Raw genomic sequence first — 15,968 nt, forward strand, 5'->3', positions numbered from 1 at the left:
TTTGCTGAAAAAAATAAATACAAAGATTTGGAACCTAATGGTGGAGTAGTAGTAATCTTCAGACCTTTTCATAAAAGGAGCTGGCATTGGTAGCTCATGGGTCATAGAAATAGCCTCAGTGAAGAATTATAAAGTTTATATTGATTTTTCATACTGGGGGAGGACGAGTAGGTGGGTTGAAATAATTACAATATTTGCTGTAAATGTTTGATTTTCAGAATACATCTCTATGAAAGAGAAACCTGCTGAAAAAAGTAAAGAGAAGAAAGTGGTCAAGCCAGTTCAAAAAGTCCAAAAGGTAGCACAGTTTTCAAGTCCAGAATGTAAAACAGGTTAGTTTTCTCAATATCATGTACCTCCTAAAGTTAGATATTACTGAAATGGCATCTACATGGAAATAAATGTTTGTTAACCAGATGTTCTCATTGTTTGGCACATATAAAAATGGAATACAGTTTACATATCACTAGAGGCCCAGTGCACGGATTCATGCACTGGTGGGATCCCTTGGCCTGGCCTGCACCCTCTTGCAATCTGGCACCCCACCAGTGCACGATCAGGGCTGGGGAGGGACTGTGGGAGGGCTCCAGGGCATGTCCAGCTGGCCTAGCCCAGTCCCAATTGGCTGGACCCCAGCAGCAAGCTAACCTACTGGTCGGAGTGTCTGCCCCCTGGTGGTCAGTGTGAGTCATAGCTATTGGTCAAACAGTCAAATGGTTGCTTAGGCTCATATATATATATATATATATATATATATATATATATATATATAGATAATCAAAATATTTGAACTCTTTAAAAAAAACTGTTTAACCACAATACCATTATCACACACCTACATAATTTTAATACCAATCCCTTAATATTTAATATCATTAAATATCTAGTGTTCACATTTCCCCAATGTCTCTAAATTATTTAAAAAATTTGTTTGAATTGGTATACAAATAAGTTCCAATGCATTGTAATTATTTGATATGTTACACAAGTGTCTTTTATCTATAGGTTCACACCACCCCTTTAGTGTTTATTGTTGGTGTTGACAAACCTTTTGTAGCATTCCCCACATGCTGATTTTTTTCTATTTGAACCCAATCATGTCATTTTTTTTATGTTCCTCTGTTGCCTGAATTCCTTCTAATCCCATGATAAAATCTCTTGAATCACTTGGTTGATTGTAGCTCATACTCTTGGGGATTCCAGGGAGGGGTCATGGGAACACATTCCCTGAGCTCTTGTATGTCCATAACAGGTTCTCTGCAGACTTCATGTTTGAAGATCAGCTTGGCTGATGTAAAACTCTTGGCGATTCTTCATTTTGAGACTAACAAATACTCTGTTGTCTCCCTCTGCCTCCTTCTCCACAGTGGCTAGTACCACTTGGATCTTGTGGCCTTATTGTCCCCACCTGTTCCTGTTTGAGGTTCTTGGGAATATCATATCATCTAGTTTTGTTAAACATGATTACAGATGACATTTATAATGGTTACTTATTATTGGTTATGTTCGGTTTTGGCTCAATAGTTATTTCTCCAATTTCACTCCTTTCTTTCAATTCAGAGGGCACATATGGTTAGGAGTAATGGCCTATAATCTTGACTGCTTTAACACACACACACACACACGACAATGTAGAAATGTGGCCAATACAGAAAGCAAACTATTTTAAAAACCAAAGTACTTTAATAATTAAATGTGACAAATTATTTGGGATACATCTCAGAATTAATTTTGACAAGTCAGGTTTTTAAAAAACACAGCATCTTTGGTGAAAATCAATGATTTCATGAATCACAATGCACTTCCCATAACACATTTCATATGTTGTGTCATGATGACATGAATTAAAAAACTTTTAGATTATTTTGTTGAACCTGAGTGTAGCCAACAGTAAGTTCTAAGTTGTATAACTTACAACTGGTTTATCAAACAAAACTCATTAGTTGGTTTATTTTGAGTTTGATCAAATGGGATATTCACTAGGTCCTCCTCTTTATTCATGCGATGTACCCAAAGCTCAACTATGACAAAACATCTTCATATGCCCCTTTCAATGACTTGGTGAGGAAGTTTTAAGGACAGAGCTCATTTTAAAAATGGATATGTTGCAATTGATGACAATGAAGTTTGTTCATGGTTGAACTAAGAAGGTCCTAGTTAGGGCTATTGGCTATGAACATTCTCACAGCTCTAATTTGATATATACTTTAATTATGATCCACAATTTTTAGAGTATTTAGATTCTGTGGTAGAACTCAGCTCTAAAAATATCTCAGTAGATGTTCTCAAAGCAAAGTAGGAAATTATTCCATATGTCAAGAGGGAAGAGAGAAGTGTGCCTGTGGTCCTCTTGGGTACCAAACTGATATGCAAGTGGTGCATGAGAAGGGCACACTTTGACCGTTACCCCTTTCTCTCCAGTTTCTCAAATTCTCCTTCTCTGGAAAGGCTGATGAAATGAGGATATTTTATTTGTCTTTAAACCAGACAGTATGCCAAGTGTCGTTAAAGATGGCTCCGCTCCCGAATCATTAAAGGGCACTAGTGAGGCTGCAATGAAATATGTTGTTTTTTGACATTCCATAACATTGCCCTTCACTGCAGCTGCCAAAAGTGAGCAGCTGCTTCTTACATTCCCCTGCCATTTCCTAGCTTTGCTGAAAGAGGTCAGCTCTGTTTTCTCATTACTGATCTTTCCATCGGCTGGGCATCTGGATTCATAGTCCTCCTGTATTCTAATTCAGTACTTTATTTACCTCATAAATGACATGGTGGACAGATTGGGCAACCTATGGCAGCAAGCATTTTTAGTTTGACCGCAGCCACTCCGTCCCAGCGTTTTCACCAAAGAAATCCAGCCCAGTGATGCAAGAAACATTGTACTTTTCCATTGGGCTGAGACAGGAGAGTGCTCTTCAGGACACAGAGAGAAAAGGAAAGTGAGGACACAGGTTTGCCATTTGTTCCTGCTGCCCCCAATTTGCAGACATTTGACAAAAGTAATGCACCTGAAGATGAAGAATAAATAGAGGGCTCTTCTTCTTTCAGTTAGAGCAAAATATGACATTCTAGAGCTGTTCAGATTTCACTTAGAGGGCTTTCCAACTCTGCTCACTGCCTCCGTAAACATAAGTAAATAAATTTGAGATTAAAATTTCTCATTTGATAATTTGAGTTAAAGAACAAAAATATAATTCCTAATAAGCATCACAAAACCAATCCTGAGGTGTCTGTCCAGGGGCCTGCTTAGACCGTGGTGGCCCACGGCCAGCGTTTGGACTGCTCTGGGGATAGAAGCTTCTCCTGGGGCAGGTGTGAGGGATTCCTGGCCACAGGAGGGTCTAGAAGTAGACGCAGGCATGGTAGAGCAGACTTTCAGGTCAGCCCCAGACCACTGCCGGAAAGGCCTTAATACATCCAATGCTGTTTTCTCACCTCTCGATGGCGTTTGGAATTCTCCCACCAGACAGTCATTCTTTCCGCTTAGGTTAACACCTCATGAAGCTGTTGTTATCTACGTGTGGATGAGTTAGTCAGATTTTTCTCCTGAAGAATATTTTTTTTAGATTTCTTTATTGATTAAGTTATTACATATGTGTCCTTATCCCCACATTAATCCCCCCTTCCCCCCCCCCCCACTCATGCCCTCACCCCCTTGTTGTCTGTGTGCATTGGTTAGGCCTATATGCTCACATATAAGTCCTTTGGTTGATCTCTACCCCTTACCCCCACCCTCCCCTACCTTCCCTCTGAGCTTTGACGGTCTGATCGATGCTTTTTCCTGAAGAATATCTTTATGGGGAGGGAGATTAGGGAACAGGACTGAGAAACACTTGATTCAGATGAAGGTGGGAGGTAGAGTTGGGGGGATGGATGATGAAGGAGAAGGAGGATGGGTCCCATGAAATGGGAAAAGCATACAGAATATGAGCAAGTACAATGCTAAAAATAACCCCCTTTGTTATTAGTTTGCTTATGAGTAGCCTTGGTGAACAGCTGTGTAAGAAGTTGTGCTCCATAATCCACATATGGTTCTAAGAGACATTGGTGTAAAAAGAGATAATGGCTCATCTCAGAGTTTCTGGAATGAGTCAGCATAACTTTACTGGCTTAATGTCTCTGCAGCCACTGCGATATCTTAGAAACACTGCTGTTTTAGTTTCTGAATATGTTCTAGACATTTGGTAGTCACAGTGTGGTCCGTGGGCCTGCAGTGTAGGCATCACCTGGAGGCTTGTTAGAGATACAGTCTCAGGTGCCTCCCCAGACCTGGAGAATGGAAATGCACAAGATCCCCAGTTTGTGAATCATGGCCCTAGAGCACCTTGTATAATTGAAGCACAAAAATTATTTGTCAGAGCAAGATGAAGCGGCCTTGCAGAGAAATCCACAGGAGGCTGTGTTGTCTCATCACCAGAGCTGAACTCCTCCTTGACGTGGCCCCGAGTGGGATTTGGCTAATGGGGTTCATTTAGTACACACCAGGCCTCACTGGTAGACAGGACTAAGCTTCACAAGAGAAATCGCATCACAATATGTCTGCTGCGGAGACTCTTTTGTCCTGGAGCATTACCAAATTCTTGTTTCATTTGTGATTTTGTTGTTCATGAATCGAAAAATGACTGCACTCGTGGCAGTTGGAAGGTCCTATTCGCTATTCCAGCTCAAGAATGACTCACAGCCCCTGCAGCCTGGCCAGCTGACCTAGGACCCGACTCTCTCATTGGCTCTCACAGTAAGAGGGGTAATGTTAGCTGAGGACTCTTAGATCCCCAAGACAGGATATTGCAGAACCTTTGATTTATGTAAAATGCAGAAGCTTTTCAAAACATACAAGCAATTCTTTGTACTTAGGAAATCATATACCTATATCTTTAAGATCACGTAGTAACTCAGTACTCATTATTATCAAAGAATTGAAAAAAGGGATTGATTAAGTAAGTTACATTGTGGTCAGCATTGTCAACAATACTGTATGAAAGATGCCCTTCTGCCTTCCAAGAAGCTGCCATTTTTTAAAGCGAGGAAAGGCCTAGGGCAGCTTTTCCTTGTGAAGAGAACAGAACTTAAAGACAGCAATGCCTCTGGATTTTGCTCCCAAGCAGTTCTACTCATGATATTTAGATGCTAAAGCGGGTGAAGCCCATAAGATGGAGACTTTCTCATCAAGGAAAAACTTGAGGCAAGGGACTTTATCACCCAGGTCAGGACACCCTATGGTTAGATGGTCATCTGGGTCACCCCGGATGACCTAGGTTTATGCCTGTTATCCCAGCATAATAATTACTCGGCCTGCCTCTTCCTCCCCACCCCCACTCCGCCTTGGTTTGGACCTTAAATTAGATTTACCAAATGGCCCACTTTGTCAGTTATAAAAGTCATTACATAGTCATTTGTACATTTTTTAATGGTGAAATAAGTTCCTTATTTTTTTAAATATAAATTTTTATTTGTTTGAAAATTTTAAAATGAGAGAATGTTTAAATGTCTTGACATCTTTTCTTTTTCAAGAGGTGGATTAGATTATTTTATCTTCCAAGGTCTTTTTGACTTCTTCTTTTTTTAAACAACAACAACAACAACATAGTTTTGTTTTCAATTACAGTTGAAATTCAATATTATTTTATTTAAGTTTTGAGTGTATAGCATAGTTGTTAGACATTTATATAATTTACAAAGTAATCCCCCAATAGATCTAGTACCCCCTGGCACCATAAAACCATACATAGTAACTATGATATAATTGATGATTATATTCCCTATGTTGTACTTTACTATTCTGTAATTACCAATTTGTACTTTCTAATCTCTTCACCTTTTTCTCCCAGTCCCCAATACCCTGTCCCATCTGGCAATGGTCAACATATTCTCTGTATCTATGAGTCTGTTGTTTCTGTTTTGTTTCTTCTTTTTTTAAAAAATATATTTTATTGATTTTTTACAGAGAGGAAGGGAGAAGGATAGAGAGTTAGAAACATCGATGAGAGAGAAATATTGATCAGCTGCCTCCTGCACACTCCCTACTGGGGATGTGCCCACAACCAAGGTACATGCCCTTGACTGGAATTGAACCTGGGACCCTTGAGTCTGCAGGCTGACGCTCCATCCACTGAGCCAAACCGGTTAGGGCTCTGTTCTGCTTCTTGCTTATTTTGTTCTTTAGGTCATTTGTGCACATTTTATAAGATAAACTCCCACTCACTGCTGTGATCTACGTGGCCCTTCATGGCTGATCCCCACCTACCATTCTAGTCCAATTTCCAGCATCTCCAATTTCCAAGACTCTTCCACTGCCTTAGCTGCATGGGGCTGTTGTTTTCGCGGAGGGGAATTTATTTCCCCCACAATTTGCGTGGTCAGTTCTTCTTTCTTCCAGGATCTTCTCACATCATTCCTCAGTGAGGCCTCACTTAGCAATGTCCACCTTTGGTGCTTTCAGAGCACTCTGGTGCATTTGTCAAGCTATGTGTGGACTGTGCCATTGAGCCCAGAGTGCCTAACACATGGTGGACACTCAATACACATTTGTGTAAGGAAGAGAGAGAAAGATGGAGGAAGAAGATAGAAAGGAAAGAATGAATAAGCAGGAGGAAAGGAATAAAACAAGCATTATTGCTATAGAGTCAATAGCTGCTAACAAGAAACACTGAATTTTGGTAGTAACTTTTCTATGAGGCTGTCAGATTTCTCTCTAGATCTTGGTCCATATATTTTTCCCTTGTCTTTTCCTCATTGTTGCTTGTAATAAAACTTCTGAGAAAACCTGAAATGTCTTCTGCCCTTTTTAAGAGACACGAGATTGCTTTCTCTGCAGTGTTGCAAGGAGAAGATGCTGGCCAAAAAGAACAGCTGAAAACAATTTTAAGGAAGGAGCAGAAAACCAATTCCTGCAGCTGGTGCATAAAATAAAAAGCATGGTGTGGGGCTAGTCCAGGACTAAGAAGTATCTTGGGGGTGTCTACACTGTCATGTATACTGTCATATGGTTGAACCTTAAAGTAATAGCTACATTTATTATAATACTGTTCATATAAGGGCAAAAATGAGTACAAGCAAGTTCTTATTCCACGAGGATCTCATTAAAAGATGGATGGTCATAAGGAGGAGGTCTTGAGATGCCAGTGCATTTGCTGAATATCTGATTGTTCCCTCACATCCTCAGACAGTGTTTCTCAGCTATGGTCCACGGACCACCTGTACCAGAGTCACCAGGACTGCCTGCTGAAATGCAGATTCTTGGGCCTTTCTCCAGATCCACTGAACCAGAGTGTTCAGAAGGAGCTGTGGACTCTGGATTTTCCAAAGACCCATCAGAGGGTCCCCATAACCACTGTGGGGCAAAAACCACTGCCCAGGGAGTGGTTCCTGGGCCTTCCTCACCCTCTTCATCTTTGGAGGGGAGCTAGCTTCTTAGGAGAGTCAGCACTTTCATGTGATGCTTGAACTGTAGAGCTCGAATACCACATAGAGGCGCCGGAGCCATCCTGGGAGGCCTGGGCAAGGGTTTCCTCCAGCCACGGCTCTTCTTCTGGGGCCGGCCCACAAAGTTCTGCTCCATGTTACTGACAGGAATGCTGAGAGACTCTAGAAATTTCTCTTCTGTGTTTCTTTGCAGCAGAGATTGGGATGAGACTGCGATCAGCCTGACATCTTCTCTTTAAATGTCCTGAATCAGGGAGACAGGCATCTGATTTTCCAGCCAGCTCACTTTGGGTTGTGAACTTCCATAATAAGCTCTGTCCAGCTTCTGAAAATCTGTTTGAGGTTCTTTGCACTTGGTAGTCAGGAGATAAGATCCAGATCAGGACAGGGTCACATCAGGGGGAAACACTGACATTTTCAGTGTTATGGTGAGAAGACTCTTACAGGCAATGGTAGCCCCAATATTTTAAGAATCCTTCTGCTTTCCAGCTGTCCCTCAGTGTCACACACATGTTAAATTATAGTGTTTTGAAACTAGTGTTTTAAATTATGATGTTTTGAAACTACTATTCTTATTTTAAAACTAGAGGCCTGGTGCACGAGATTCGTGCATGAGTAGGGTCCCTAGGTCTGGCCAGTGATCAGGGCCGATCCAGGCCTTCCTTCCTCGAGCTGCCAGCTGCTGGCTGGGGCCTTCTTTCATTCCGCCCCGCCCCCTGGTGGTCAGTGCATGTCATAATGAGCAGTCAAACCCCTGAGGGGACAATTTGCATATTGGCCTTTTATTATATAGGATATTTTCTAATATTTTTAATAATTTCCCATGAGTCCCTAAATCCATTGTTATTCCCAATTTTCAAGAATCCACATAAGCAAAATTATCAGCATTTTGGGGAGCAAATATGTCTTTTCCATGGTGTCTCTGTACTGCTAAGAAAAAATTATTCAGAATCATAATTTCTGTATTATTTGTCTATGTACGTTACTTTTAAACCAATGGTTAGCAATTTGTGTAATGTCTTGATTTGTCCATCTTTTTTGAAAATGGATACTGTGCTTGAACCCATACTTAAAATTACATCTGAATAGTTCCAATAGCACACAATAAAGAAAGTTTATTTTTGGCTTGGGAATTACAGAGTTTGGATTATTTGCTTAGTCGGCTCAAATCAATTAATCAATCACTCACTCACTCAATCAATCAGATTTCCCCTCACTTTGTGTTATGTACTGTTCTCCAAACACCATAGATAATAGCACAAGTGCATTTGTAGAGTAAATTTGAAAAATCCTTTTGAACATGAAGTATTAGAACAAGGTATACTAAGCAAGCATCATTAAGACACAATAGTGTATGCCAGGACATTGTGCTCGTTGCTAGTGTGAGCAGGAGAAGAAACATCGGACAAGAAACATCGCCTAACATGAGGTGTGGGTAGTCACTTGAAGGAAAGTTAAATTAACTATTGTAAGAGAGGTCAGTCAAGTTGAATTAATCCAGTAGAGGGCACTGTATCTCTGTTCTTATTATATATTTATTTGTACTAGTATATTATATGCAGTACTATTAAATATGCCTTATATCACAACAAGATCTAGTATTATAAAACAATATAGGACAGATATGTATATTTAACAATACTTTAAGAATTTATCTTTTCTCCTCCCCAAAGGATGAGAGATTACTTATACTGCAAACCTGGCTTGAAGATGAGACATAGAAGATAAAGCATTGAAATGCAAAGCAAGATCTGTACTGTTGTATATTTACCCATTCACTGTAGAGAAAACAAACAGGGGCTTTCCTTTTCCTTTTTTTTTTTTTTTTTTTAAGCACCCTTGTTCTTGATTCTGGCTTTTAAGGGGAGGTATTACTGCATTTTTTTCCTTTCCAGGAGGAAGAATGCTAATTTCTTGACAACGACTGTGATTGTTAAGACACCAGATTAAAGAATGCTGACTCAAGTTTGTTGTTTTTTTTTCTTCAGTTGTGCCTGACCAAAAAGCCCTGAGCTAGAGGCCACCAGGAAGGTCGCTTTGCAGCGGCACCAGGGCGGGGAAGTTCCTGGGGACAGAGCCGCAGCGTCGCGCCGGCGCCGGTCTGTGCGCAGTGCGGTGAGACCTGCTGGCAGAGGTCCTTAGGTTTTCCCACGTCGTCCTTTAATTTCAAATGACTCCTTGGAAAAACATCAGAAGACGATTTGGGGCGGGAAGAACACTTCTCGCTCTTGCTCATTGTCTTGGTGATTCTTGCTCACTGTTCCGGTTTCCAGTCATCCATGTTCAAATGTGCAGGCTGAGTAGCAAGCTGAAGGGAGCAGAGCATTAAACTCAGCCAAGCAGTTCCTCTGAGTGCAGAGCACAGAGCAGAGGCTTTGCAACGCAGGATCAGTTACCTCTAATGACTCCCGCGGGGAAGTTAACCCGGAACCGGCATCCCTCTCCTCAGGGTCAACATGATGACTCCTACAGAATAGGATTTGATTACTGAAGTCTCCCGAATTTCAGCCCAACTGGAAATGAATGTCTGTCCCCGTCTTTTTTAAAGCACTTGCTTTTTAATTCTCCTGGAAGAGTTTACTAAACACCTAGGAGAGAACCCACCGCTGCAAAAGGGCTTTAAACCATGACACTTTCAGAAAGTGTTAACAGGTATGTTGGGTGCCATTGGCCTGGATAACTGCTACCTTAAAAGGAGCATTTTCCCTTTACTTTTTCTTAATTTATCCGGAAAAAGCTTCAGTTAGCTACTAATATACATTTTAACAGCGAGTAGCATCAATGTCCATGGAAATATAGAGGCTCTGGGCAAATATTCACTAAATGAGTGAGTTCTGGTAACACGGAACTAAAGAAATTAGCTTGTTTCCCACCTCTGTGCCTTTGCTGAGGCCTTCTCTCCACTGTGAATGTTCTTCCCTCTTGCCTGGGCCAAGTTCAATCTATTTACCTTTCTTTCTATATCACATTTGCAAAAGGTTCAAAAGACAAGAATGACAACCCAGTGTTGGCAAGGGTGTGTGAAAAGGGCACCTTGCCCTTACTGCACAGAATAAGCTGTTTTTACTTTTCTGAAACACAATCAGTATGACCCAGGAATTACCCTTCAATAAATTTACTGTAACAAGGAATGTGAGCAAAGACTTAGGTGCCAGTGAGTTTACTGAAATGTTGTCTCTGTGATGGGTCTTGACTAGGAAATGAGTGGAGCTTGAACTAGATAAGCAGGCCCTATCCTGGCATCTATTTAACATCTGATTAAATGGAAATTGAGACATTTACTGAAGAAGCAGTGAGGATAAAATAAAATAAAAATTATTGTGAAAAATTTCAAACAATAAAAATAAAGTCATAGAATATATTTCCATATACTTATCCCTCAGATTCAACAAGCATCAAAATTTGGTATTATTTATATCCTTTTATTTTCTTTGCTGCAATATCTTCAAACAAATCCCATTGATCATGCCATCTTATTCCTACAGACTTCAGTATGCACCTCTAAAAATATTAACTTTCTTATATTTACAATGCCACTGTAATCCCTATTTCATTTTTAAATTAGGCTTTTATCGATTTGAGAGAGAGAGGAACCAACAGGGAGAGAGAGATAGAAACATTGATGAGAAACACTGATTAGCTGCCTCCTGCACACCCCCTCCTGGGGATTGAAACTTGGCATGTGCCCTGACTAACTAGGAATAGAACTTGGTACATGAGACAACTCTCAACCAACTGAGCCACACCAGCTGGGCTAACCCCTATTTCTTGGTACTTCATTCTTAAATAATAATAAAAAAAATATTTGGTTGCCTTAGCTGGTTTGGCTCAGTGGATAGAGCATTGGCCTGTAGACTGAAAGGTCCCAGGTTCGATTCCGGCCAAGGGCACATGCCCAGGTTGCAGGCTCAATCCCCGGTGGGGGGTGTGCAGGAGGCAGCCGATCAATGATTCTCTCTCTCATCATGTTTCTATCTCTCCCTCTCCCTTCCTCTCTGAAATCAATAAAGATATATTATATATATACAGTAATATAAGAGAAACATGCAAATTGGTGTCACTCTGCTACACCCACCAGCCAATCAGAGTGACTATGCAAATTAAACTAACAAAGATGGCAGTTAATTTGCATACACAGGCACAGAGAGAAGACTGAAGGCTCCAGTGGGAGTGAAGACTGAAGAGGCTTGGCTTCTCTGCTGCCTCCGGACCAAAGGCCTGGGTCCTGGGTGCCGGAGGAAAACCGGTGCCGGCAGCCAGGGGAAGGAAGGCCTATTGTGTAGGGAGCTGATATAGGGTTAAGCCTCGGACTGACCTGTGGGCAAAGTCACAAACACTTCCAGCTTAGAGGGCACAGTCCTCTTAGCATAATTAGGCTTGACCTTGTGAGGCTCCCTAGATCTTATTTGGGAAGCTAATGGGCTGAGGAAGTGCTGGAAGTATAACCATGGTGTAAACAAGTGAAACTCACAAGAACAAAAACAAGTAAAACTCACAAGAACAGTGTAACTTTGGAAACCACTACCTTGTTTACCTCTCACTATAAAATAAAGGCTCAGCTTGCCTTTGGATCTCTCTCTGTGGCCTCAGCCAGGCACAGGAAGATCCATGGAGACTAAGGAAAGCTAGAGAGTTCTGAATGCTGTCTCCATGTAAAACATTCTTCGCCGACTCCGTCCACACCTTTGGGAACCCCTGGACCCGCTGGGGCTGGCCCCCAGCACTATTGTGCAAATCTTTGTGCAACGGGCCTCTAGCCTACACTAATAAAAGAGAAACATGGTAATTGGAGTATGACCGCTACCCTTTTCATTGGCTAATCAGCGAGATATGCAAATTAACTGTCAGCCAAGATGGCGGCCGGCAGCCAGGAAGCTTGAAACTAACATGAGGCTTGGTTGCCTCAGTGATGGAGGAAACCAACGTTCCCCCGCCTGCGGCTGCCGGCCTCTGAGCCTGCAGTTTGAAACATTGTAACAAATACCGCCGGACTTCAGCCAGCAGATTTGCAACATTGTATGCAAAGGCCAGAAACCTACTTTCAGGAGCGGAGGCCTAAGAGCTGGATCCAAGCCTCAAGCTAAAGCTGGCCCAGAATAAAAAAAAGAAAAAGGAAAAAAGGAGCGGTTGGGAGCTTCAGTCACTCCCAGCCTGAAAACAGCCCTCAGCCCCTCACCCAGACTGGCCAGGCACCCCAGTGGGGACCCCCACCCTGAAGGGTGTGTGACCAGCTGCAAACAGCCATCATCCCCTCATCCAGGCTGGCCAGGCACCCCAGTGAGGACCCCCACCCTGATCCAGGGCACCCCTTCAGGGCAAATGAGCTGGCCCCCACCTGTGCACCAGGCCTCTACCCTATATAGTAAAAGGGTAATATGCCTCCCAGCACCGGGATCAGCGGAGCCGCGAGGCCTCCCGGCACGGGGATCAGCATGACAGGGGGCAGCGCCCAAACCCCCTGATCGCCCTGCGGCTCTGTATGTGACCGGGGGTGGGGCCAACCCCTCCCCCCCCCCCCCCCGGCCCTGCTCTGTGTGTGACAGGGTACGGAGCCCCAACCCCCCTGATGGGCCCTGCTCTGTGTGTGACAGGGTATGGAGCCCCAACCCCCCTGATAGGCCCTGCTCTGTGTGTAACAGGGGGCAGTGCCCCAACCCCCTGATTGGCCCTGCTCTGTGTGTGACAGGGTACAGAGCCCCAACCCCCCTGATGGGCCCTGCTCTGTGTGTAACAGGGGGCAGTGCCCCAATCCCCTGATTGGCCCTGCTCTGTGCGTGACAGGGGGTCGTGCCGCAACCTCCCCATCGACCCTGCCTTGAGTGTGACAGGGGGTGGTGCCCCAACCCCCCAATCGGCCCTGCTCTGAGCCCGACCAGGGGCTGCACCTAGGGATTGGGCCTGCCCTCTGCCACTCGGGAGAAGGCCTAAGCCAGCAGGTCATTATCTCCCGAGGGGTCCCAGACTGCGAGAGGGCACAGGCCGGGCTGATGGACCCCCCCCCTCCCCCCGAGTGCACAAATTTTTGTGCACCGGGCCTCTAGTATATATATATATTTGGAAAGGAGAGGTCAGGATCTGAACCAGATCCATGCATCCATTACAATCTGGTTGTTAGGGGATGGAAGTTGTAATGGTATTTTCATTAGGGGTTCAGACATGTACAGACTTTTCAGCTAAACAAGATGGGTGTGATATTCTGAAGGTCCATCCATATTGTCACAAATGGCCGTATTTCATCTTTTCTTATGGCTGAGGAGTATTCCATAGTATATACAGGTACCACATCTTTATCCAATCATCTATTGAAGGACACTTCGATTGTCCCCATGTCTTGGCCACCATGAATAATGTGCAATGAACACAGGGGTGCATATATCTTTGTGAATAAATGTTTTCTAGTTTTTCAGGCCGATACCCAGAAGAGGGGTTGCTGGGTCATATGATAATCTTATTCTTAGTTTTTTGAGAAACTACCATACTGTTTTCCATAGTGGCTCTGCCAATTTACATATGTTAAGCAAAATAAGTCATCCAGGAAAAGCTAAGAAGCAAATGATTTCACTCATTTGTGGGATATAAAACTGAAACTCAGACATAGACAACAGTGTAATGGTTATCAAGGGGGGATAGATAGTAAAGGGTAAATGTAGCCAAATATATGGTGATGGAAGATGGTTTGACTTTGGGTGATAGCACACAATGCAATAAACAGATCATGTATCACAGAAATCTATACTCAAAACCTATATAATCTTATTAACCAAAGTCACCCCAATAAATTTAATAAAATATAAATTTATGCTATATATTTGTATGAAGAAAGAAGTAAAACTGTTAAATAAAATTTTGTCATAAATTAAAAAATAACAACAAGATAGGTGGAGGGCAATGGAACTGAGATTGAAGGGAAAGGTCTCCAACACCACTGAAAGAGAACAGAGGGAGGATCTGGTGGTGTGTGTGCATGCCACAGGGACAAATGTGTCTGCCTTTGTGATCTGAAAAGCTTGCTTGCTCATTCTGTAACAATTTGGGACTTAAGCAAACCTGATATGGGGTACCCTCCATTTCCCTCCCCACTCTGTTTCCCAATTAAGCAGAGAAGGAGAGAATGTTCTCTGGCTTCTTTCTCAACAGACTATGGAGTTGTGGAACCAATAAGACCTAGATGGTTGATGGAAGGAGCATGACAAAGACTCACATGGGGGCAGTCAAAGTTGCAACATGGCAAAGCTCAGAGAGGACAGAGCCAGGGAAGCAGGTGAGGCCAGTGGGTCTTTTTGTCTGAGAAACTCTATTTTTTCCTTCACTTTACAAGGATAATTTTATTAGATATAGAATTCTAGGTTGGTGTTATTTTTTTCTTTCAAACTGTAAATGCTTTACTTTACTCTCTTCTTGTTTGTATGGTTTCTGAAGAAAATGATTTAATTCTTATTCTTGTTCTTCTATAAGGAAGGTGTTTTTCTGTGGGGAAAACGGGAAAGCTTCTTCAAGATTTTCTCTTTGTCTTTGGTTTACTGGAGTTTAAATATGAAATGCCAGTTTTTTTTGTCTTTATCCTCCTTGGTGCCTTCTGATCTTCTTGAATCTGTGGTCTGGTGTATTTCATTCATTTTAGAAAATTCTGGGCCATTATTCCTTCAACTATTTCTTCTGTCCCTTTCTGTTCTGTCTTTTTTTCTCCCTCTTTGCATTTCAGTTTGGGAAATTTCTATTAACATATTTCAAACTTATGGATTCTTTCCTTGGTTGTTTTCAGTCTATAGATGAACCTAAAGATTTGTTAGTTTGTTTCTAACATTTCCTTTTGATTCGTTCTTAGAGTTTCCATTTCTTTGTGTTATTGTTTTACCATTTACCATCCTGCATTGCCTATCTGTTCTTGCACATGTCCATTAGAGCTCTTAACATATCAATCATAGTTTATTTTAAATGCCCAGTCTGACAATTTCAAATTCTCTGCCATATCAGGACTCAGGTTCTGATGCCTACTTTGCCTCTTTAGATTGTGTTATTTGCCTTTTAGCATGATTTGTAAATTTTTGTTGAAAGCTGGACATAATGTATCAAGTAAAAGGTAAACTAGGTAAATAAGCCTTACATGTGAAGTTTTATGTTCATATTGCTAGGAGTTAGACAGCGTTTACCTCTGTTGCAGCTGTAGCGGCTACAATATCCTCTAGTGTCCTTGTTGTTGTCTTTGAATTTCCCTAGAGACTCTGTCTTAAGTAGGGTTAAAAAAATTAGACAAATTTATTTCGGTGTCTCAAAACATTCTTAGAAGTGGTAATAGCAGCATTATATGCCAAAAAATAATCCTATGTAATAAAAGGCTAATATGCAAATTATCCCCTCAACTGGGAGTTTGACTGAGAATTCGACCGGGGGAGTGTTGGCCTGCCAACCTTCCATGTCCCCTGCCCCCTTCCCTCCTCTCCCCCCGCCAGCCAGATTGACTGCACCTGTGCACAAATTCGTGCACCAGGCCTCTAGTAAAAAATAATAATTTGTTCTGCTGAATGTTTGTCATCTCTAGATTTAAT

The sequence above is a fragment of the Myotis nattereri genome (assembly GCF_964212035.1).
Source record: "Myotis nattereri genome assembly, chromosome: 3".
Lineage (NCBI taxonomy): Eukaryota > Metazoa > Chordata > Mammalia > Chiroptera > Vespertilionidae > Myotis > Myotis nattereri.